The 8589-nt window shown below is 50.2% G+C and overlaps 1 pseudogene; it reads left to right on the top strand.

Moving 5' to 3' along the window:
* The first annotated feature begins 884 nt into the window (after positions 1-884).
* LOC121153992 lies at positions 885-1419 on the top strand (annotated as a pseudogene).
* Positions 1420-8589: the final 7170 nt, after the last annotated feature.

Below are 8589 nucleotides of genomic sequence, written 5' to 3'. Positions count from 1 at the left end.
CTGGCTCCTGGCTTCATCCCGGCCCAGCCTGAGCTGTTCAGCCAATTAGGGAGAGAACCAGAGGATGGGCGATCTATCCCTTCCCTTTTCAAATAAATAATCTTTTTAAAAAAATGTTTTGCGGGCCCAGCGCGGTGGTGCAAGTGGTTAAGGTCCTCGCCTTGCACACCCAGGATCCCATATGGGCGCCGATTCTAATCCCGGCAGCCCCGCTTCCCTTCCAGCTCCCTGCCTGTGGCCTGGGAAAGCAGTCGAGGACAGCCCAGGGCTTTGGGACCCTGCACCCGCACAGGAGACCTGGAAGAGGCTCCTGGCTTCAGATCGGCATAGTATCGACCGTTGCGCTCACTTGGGGAGTGAATCATCGGACGGAAGATCTTCCTGTCTCTCCTCTTCTCTGTATATCTGACTTTCCAATAAAAAAATAATAAAAATAAATCTTTAAAAAGAAATGTTTTGCAACCCCAGATGTAGGCAACTATCTAGGTTGATTGTACCTAGACAAGTGTTAAACTCCTGGGAGAAAAGCAGGTAATAGCTGGCAGGCATTCTATGTCTGGTTAATGCCAAATTTGTGTTAACTATACCAGTGTGCCAACACAGTTGCTTTTTTTTTTTTTAAGATATGTGGAGGGGCCCGGCAGCGTAGAGGATTTCCTAAAGCCTTCAGACCCTGCATCCATGTCGAAGACCTGGAAAAGGTTCCTGGCTCCTGGCTTTGGATCAGCTCAGCTCTGGCTATTGCAGCCACTTGGGAAGTGAACCAGCAAATGGAAAATCTTTCTCTGTGTCTCTCCTTCTCTCTGTAAATCTGATCTGCCTTTCCAATAAAAGTAAATCTTTTGAAAGACAGGAGGAAGAGGATGAAAAAATAACCGTCTGAGATGCTGAGCCGAAGTGGACCTGGAGCCACCACGAACAGCAAAGGCCAATATCCGACGCAGCAGACATACCCGTGCAACCTCCCAGGAACCCCGTGTACTCTTAGACCTTGTACCTCCCCCAGGTTCTGCCCTACACTGATGCTCCACCTACCTACTCAGAGCTCTATCATCCGAGCTTTGTGCACCCAGGAGCTACCACAGTGTCCACCATGTCAGCAGCATTTCCTGGGGCTCTCTGTATCTTCCTATGGCCCAGTCCACGGCCGTTGGGTCTTTGGGTTCCACTATCCCCATGGCTTACTGTCCAGTCGGTCTCATCTACCCCTGGGTTCAGCAGTGCTGGTGGAAGGAGGCTACGATGCAGGTGCCAGATTTGGAGCCAGGGCTACTACTGGCAGCATCCCTCCTCCAACCGCCTGGACGTCCTCCCAATGCCACTCAGCTTGTGGTCATGCAGGGAACTGACGTCCCAGTAACTCAGCAGAAGGGAAACTTCTTCATGGGCGACTCGGACAGTGGCTATACCATCTGGTGAGGTCCCTGTGCCGGGAAATACATCACATACCTTCAGCACGTCTTACAATGTAACGGCTTTAGTCATATTAACCTGAAGTTGCAGTTTAAAAACATGTTGTTGAGGTGTCTTTCTGGTGCCCAAATGTGCTGGCACCTTTCCAATTGAATAAGGAACCATGCAATGGTAACAGCACTTCCCTAAAGCGTTTTGAGGTCGGGAGGTGGAGGTATCCATTCATTAAATGAACACCAGTGAAGCAGCTCCGAGGATCTTCCTTTTATTCCTCTGGAGTAATACTGTACCATACTGGTCTTTGCTTTTAGTAATAAAACATCAAGTTAGGTTTGGAGGGAACTTTGATCTTCCTGAGAATTAAATTTGCCAAATTACTCTGACTGGTCTTTAAAAAAAAAAAAAACAAAAAAAGGAAGAAGGAAATAAAGAAAAAAAGAAAAGAAAGCAGGAAAGAAAGAAAAGCCCAACATGCAAGAAGCATAGTAACTATTGTGTTTCAGTCAATTTTCTTTTTCTTTCTTCCTTTTTTTTTAAATTGGAAAGTCAGATATACAGAGAGGAGGAGAGACAGAGAGGAAGATCTGTCCGCTAATTCACTCCCCAAGTGGCTGCAAGGGCCGGAGCCAAACCAATCTAAAGTCAGGAGCCAGGAACCTCTTCTGGGTCTCTCACACAGGTGCAGAGTCCCAAGGCTTTAGGCCATCCTCTACTGTTTTCCCAGGCCACAAGCAGGAAGCTGGATCGGAAATGGGGCCACTAGGACATGAACCAGTTCCCATATGGGATCTCAGTGCATGCAAGGTGAGAACTTTAGCCACTAGGCTATTGTGCCAGGCCCAGTCTATCTACAGTATAAGATAGTGGCAAGTTTAAGAGAGTAACCTGGAGCAGCAGTGGGGTGGGAGGGAGGGAAGTGTCTGAATTCCCCCTTGCTACATGGTGGCTGTGGCTGGGGGAACCTGTGCTGGCTCAGACTTCCTGCTGGGGATCATAGTTCCTTATCCACTGCTGCTAGGCGGGGGGAGGGTCCTGGGCTTGTTCACAGCCACAGTGCCAGCTGGCGCTGGTCTTTTCCCACTGGCTGCCAGGCGGCAAGCTCTAGGGACTTGAGGATATGGAATTACTGCATAGGGACATCCATGGATAAGGCCACTGTATGTGTAGGTGAGGAATGAATCCTGCAGGACACTGAAGGACAGGGCTACTATACTTGCAGGTAAGCAAAGGGACTGAGACCTAGTGGTTTGAAGGGGAAAGACCTGAAGATCTTTATGGGTCAGACTGATGCATCAACCCACATGGGAGTCCTAGTCTGGGCTTGTTAGCATGGAACATGGCTGACCACCACTTGCCAGCACACCCGCAAGCTACCAGTACCTGATAGTGAGTGTCAGATCAAATGATGGGTCACATTAGTCTGGGCCGTGAAACCAACCAGCATGCAAGAGAACCAGGTCTGGGGCTGGATTCTGTGGGGGATAGGTGGGCCCAACCCTATGGAACTACAAGCCCCGCTGGTTAGCTTGAGAGTTGGGTTGATGATGGCCTGAGAGTTAGGCGTGACCATGGAATTCACTGATGCTCACCAGTACTAGGGCTGGGAATAAGTGGGGCAGGTCTAGGCTGCAGAACCCACACAAGCATCCTAAAACAGGGTGTGGGGCAGGCTGGGCCACACCAGCTCCTACAAAGACCAGAATGGATTGGGCAGGCCATGCCGGGTAAGGGCCAAGCACCTGCTGACATGTGTGAGATCTGGGTCTGGGAGTGGTCCAAGTGGGGGGACCTGGGAAAATTCCCTAGTTGGTCACAGCTCCTGCAGGTGAACATGTGGTCCATGCCTGGATTTTGAGCAGGCTGGGCAGGGTAGCTCCATCCGTTGGCAAGTGTGTGATTTGGTTTTGGAAGAGGGCAGACCAGCCAGGGCCGAGCAAACCACTTTCACTGGGAAGTGCAGAAACTAGGCTGGAGTGCAGGTCATGCCAGGCTAGGCTGCCATACTTACTGGTTTGCATAAGCCAGGGATGAGAGCAGACTGAGCAGGGCCAGGTTGAGCACCCGCCAGCAAGAGTTAGGACTGGGGGCCAGCTGGGTCAGGCCAGGCTGCAGCATTCAAAGGCAAAGGCCAAGACAGGGGAAAGGCTATGCCAAGCTAGGTCAGAGCAACCACTAGTATGTGCGTGATCTGTGGCTGGGATCATGTCTGGTTGGGGAGAAAAGGGGATACCCTGGCTTGGTTGTGAGTCCCCCTGGTGAGCCCAGGGGCTGGAGTAGGGGCTGTGGTCTGGTCTGAACATGGCTGCAATCTCCCTTGGCACCAGTGTTAACTGGGTATGAAGTGTGCCAGACTGGGCTAGTGTCCAGCACCCACTGGTGATTGTGAGAACCACGGTGGGTGTTAAGACAGGCTGGGCTAGGTATCTGCACCTGCTGAGCCATGTGTGAGCTGTGTCTGGGTGTGGGCCAGGTTTGGCTGGGCTGTAGCACCCAACAGTAAGAACTGGAATGGGTGAGGGCCAGTCAGAAAAGGCTACTGTTCCTGCTAGAAGGAGGTAGACTCAGTAGGGCTGGCCCATGGACCCTAGGTGTGCCTGAGATCTGATACTGGGAGAGATTCAAATGGAGGAGCTTGGGGAGCTCCTCTGTCAGGACATAGTCCTTGCAGGTGAGCACAAGAACCATGATAGGGAGCAGCCCAGGCAAGGCCAGGTTAGGTCCCCATGAGCTTATTTTGGGCTTATGTCTGGGGTGATCCAGGTTGAGCAAGTTCATATCACCCACTGGCAAATCTGAGAGCTAGAATGGTACGTAGGTCATGCCAGGTCAGGCCACAATACCAGCCAGCTCACATTAGGGCCGGGACTGGGGGTTAGCTGGGCTGGCTAGGCTGTAGTCCCCACCAGTGTGAGCTGGAACTGGTGGAAGGCCGGGCCAGGCTATAGCACCCACTGGCAAATACTGAGGTGAGGCAGGCCTGCCAGACTGAGCTGCAGTGCCCAACCAGCACATGTGAGACCTGGGAAAGAGTGAGTGAACCCAGTAGGGCTGCAAGGATCGCCCCTGTCGGGCCACTATTCCCATTATTGAGCATGAGAGCTGGGACTGAGGGCAGACTGGCCTGGCAAGGCTACAACACCTGTTGGCCTCCATATAAGCTGAATCAGGGACAAGTCAGGTTGGGAGGACTGTACCTATTGGTACATGCGTAAGCCAGAGGGGGTGAGGGTTGGTTGGGCTTTGCTGCAGCATCAACTAGCAGATGCTGGCACAGGGGGAATCTCTGTTGAGCTAAACTGTAGTACCATCTGGAGAGTGCAATATCTGGATGTGGGAGTGAGCCCATTAGGGAAATAGTGGGCACCTCCCTCTTGGGTTGCTACTCTTCCTGGTGAGCATGAATACCAGGACCAGGGGCAGGAATGACTTGACAGAGTGGCAACCGCCGGCACATGTATGGGTTATGTAGTGGGGCTAATTGGCTTGAAGTAGGCTCCAATGCCCATTGATATGCATGAGAGCTAAATGGAAGGAATGTAGGACAGACAGGACCAGTCTGCTGTACATACTGGCAAGCACAGGGACCAGGGCAGGGGGCGGGCCTAATGAGGGGTTCTGTGGGTCGCTCCGACTAGGCTAGAACTCCCACTGGTTTATGTGGGGGCCGAGTATGCAGTGGACAGGATCGGGCTGGATTGCAACACCCATTAGTTTGCATAGAAGACAGGGCTGGAAACAACTGACTCAGCAATTGCAACCAACAGGGTGTACAAAAGCCAATTTGGGCGACAGACTGTACCAGAACCTGTATCAGAATGCATACACAAAAATCAGGTCTGGGATCACCTCAGATGAAGTTTCTTTGGGAATCCCCCCAAGTGAACTGCTGGACTCAGAACTCTATCCATGGAGAAAACTGCAGGTTCCATGGTCTGACTGTGGAGTGCATGTGTCAGAGCTTGGCCTCCTCAGTGGCTTAGATGGAGCAGTAGGCCAGCATATCCAGAAGCACATGGAGGATACGGCAGCTCACTGGACCCTGCAGAGGACACCTGGTACATAATAGAGGATGGAGGACAGAACAAATTGATCAAGTACCCTAGCCAAGAGTTGGCAGTGAATACCTAGGCAAACGGAGACTATAAGGTGGACTATAGCAGCCAATGGATTCTGGAGAGATTTCATTGTGATTGGAGTGGCAAACTTGGCAGCAATAAAGAACTGTTGAACTATCAAAACCACTTGAGGGCCTGGCACAACAGTGTAGTGGTTAAAGTCCTCTCCTTGAACACACTGGGATCCCATATGGGCACGGGTTCTAATCCCGGCAGCCCTGCTTCCCTTCCAGCTCCCTGCTTGTGGCCTGGGAAAGCAGTTGAGGACGGCCCAAAGCTTTGGGACCCTGCACCCGCATGGGAGACCCAGAGAAAGCTCCTGGCTCCTGGCTTCGGAATGGCTCCGGTCCAGCCGTTGTGGCTGCTTGGGGAGTGAATCATCGGACGGAAGATCTTCCTCTCTGTCTCTCCTCCTCTCTGTATATCTGCCTTTCTAATAAAAACAAATAAATCTTAAAAAAAAAAAAAAACCACTTGAGCAGGACCCTCGGAGCATGCCCCACACTGGGGACCCTGGGATGGGTAGGAGGCTGGGTGTGGCTTCTACTCTTACTCTCCCTCCCTCCAGATACAGGAAGGGAAAAAAAAGAATGTGAAAACAATGGTCTCACCCACTTTCTTCTAGCCCTTGACCCTTTGCACACTATCCAAATATGTAAAAATTATAAAAAATAAAGTTCATACAAAAAATAGAAAAAGAAAAAAGAGAGAAAGAGAGTAACCCAGGGGCTGGCGCTGTGGCATAACAGGTAAAGCTGCTGCCTGCAATGCTGGCATCACCTATGAATGGCAGTTTGTGTCCTGGCTGCTCTGCTTCTCATCAAGCTAATGTGCCTGGGAAAAGCAGCAGCAGGTGGCCTAATTGTTTGGGTTCCTGTATCCACGTAGGGAGGCCTTGAAGAAGTTTTTGGTTCCGGCCTGGGTCAGTCCATTCAGACCATCTAGGGAGTGGAACCAGGGGGCAGAAGACATACCTCTCTTTCTGTTTGAGTTTTTTTTTGTCTGTGCCTTTCTCTGTAACTCTGCCATTCAAACAAACTAATAAATGATGAGAGGTAGAGAGAGATTATCCCAAAGTTTGTAGATCAGTGCATATTCAAATCAGACTTGAATCCATTCCTCCAGCCATCTCTCTTGGTAGTTCTCCCATGCCAATCCTTGGACTTTTCAGAGTACAATCCATCCAGCAGTTCTTCCCACAACACTCGAACAAGTTAAGCCTACATGTCTGTAATAAAAGATAATAATCGGCTTAGGTGGTTTCTTTTTTGTAAGGCAGGTTTACAGAGAGGAGGAGAGTCAGAAGGAGAGAGATCTTTCATTCCCTGGTTTATTCCACAAATAGCTACAATGGCTGAAGCTGAGCTGATTCAAAGCCACGAGCCAGATCGCCCACGCGGGTGCAGGGTTCCAAAGCCTTGGGCCATCCTCCGCTGCTTTCCCAGGCCACAAGCAGGGAGCTGGCTGGGAAGCAGAGCAGCCTGGACACGAACTGGACACCAACAGGGAGAGGACTGGCCTGTTGTCTCACTGCACCAACCCCAAGAACTGTTTTTTTATGCAGTGCTTACTTTGCGCCAGGTGTTTTACATGTTGCTTCTAATCCTTTACAACAATCCAGACGAGTGCACTAAGGCTCAAAGCAATGAAGCACAAAGCCTGGAAGTAAGTGCTAGAGCCAGGACTCAAGCCCAACTCTGTCCATCACGTGATAAGGCCTCTCCGTGTCTCCTGTGTGTTCCTTAGCTTACTGAATCACCACACTGTACCAGCCACGCCTGTCATCTTCACATGGAGGCGGGTACCATTATTATCCTCATTGTATCATGAGGAAATCAAGCAACACAGAAGAGAATTGATCTAGCAAAGTTCTCACGGCTAGGACATAGAAAAGCCAGGATTGAAAGCAAGCTGCTCAGCTCCCGAACCCACGGCCTTGGCATGCCCTTCCTGCCGCCTCATTCTCACCCTTATCACTTACCTCTCCAGTACTTGCTAATTGAAACTTATGAAAGCACAGATGTTCTCATGTCTGGAAGGACACATCACACCATATTTCTGTTTAAAAAAAAAAAGCACACATACTTTAAAGAAGAGAGGCTGGTGCTGTGACACAGCAGGTAAAGTTACTGTCTGTGGGATCAGCATCCATTTGGGTGTCCAGTCACTTTTTTTAAAGATGCATTTTTATTTTTATTTTTATTGCAAACTCAGATATACAGAGAGGAGGAGAGACAGAGAGGAAGATCCTACATCTGATTGTTCACTCCCAAAGTGACTGCAATGGCCGGTGCTGTGCCGATCCGAAGGCAGGAGTCCGAAATTTCCTCCAGGTCTCCCACACAGGTGCAGGGTCTCAAAGCTTTGGGCCGTCCTTGACTGCTTTCCCAGGCCACAATCAGGGAGCTGGATGGGAAGTGGAGCTGCTGGGATTAGAACCAGTGTCCATATGGGATCCCAGCATGTTCAAGATGAGGACTTTAGCCACTAAGCCACCACGCTGGACCGGCCATTCACTTTTCATCCCAGCTCTCTGCTAACATGCCTGAAAAAGCAGCGGAGGATGACCCAAGCACTTGGGCCCCTGTACCAACATGGGCCAGGAAGTTCCTTGGCTTCCACCTTCAGACTGCCCAATACTGGTTTTTACAGCCATTATTCATACAGTGAATTAGCTTATTGAAGATCTCTCCCTCTCTCTGTGTTACATTTTTGAATAAATAATAAATCATTTTTTCAAAAAGTGAAATATGTGCATCTTTCATCTTAATCACTTACTCTTTGATTCATGCACCCAATTACTTTTTTATAAATTTGAGAAATGGAGCTCCCTCCACTGGCTCCTGCAGATGCCTGGCTGAAGTCAGCAGCCAGGTACTCAGCCTGGTCTTCCAAGTGGCAAGAGCACAGCTACTTGAGCCATCCCTGCTCTCTCCCAGGGTACACAGCAGTAGGAAGCTGGAGTTAGAAGCCAAAATCAGCGACCAGCAATCAGACCCACATTTGTCTATGTGAAATGCAGGCTTCCTAATTCTTAGGCTAAATGCCACCTCTCCATGGA

The sequence above is a fragment of the Ochotona curzoniae genome, unplaced genomic scaffold (assembly GCF_017591425.1).
Source record: "Ochotona curzoniae isolate NIBS_2020 unplaced genomic scaffold, NIBS_Ocur_1.0 contig_2723, whole genome shotgun sequence".
Lineage (NCBI taxonomy): Eukaryota > Metazoa > Chordata > Mammalia > Lagomorpha > Ochotonidae > Ochotona > Ochotona curzoniae.
The sequence above is the reverse complement of the archived record's forward strand: the minus strand, read 5'-3'. Positions and strand labels throughout refer to the sequence as shown.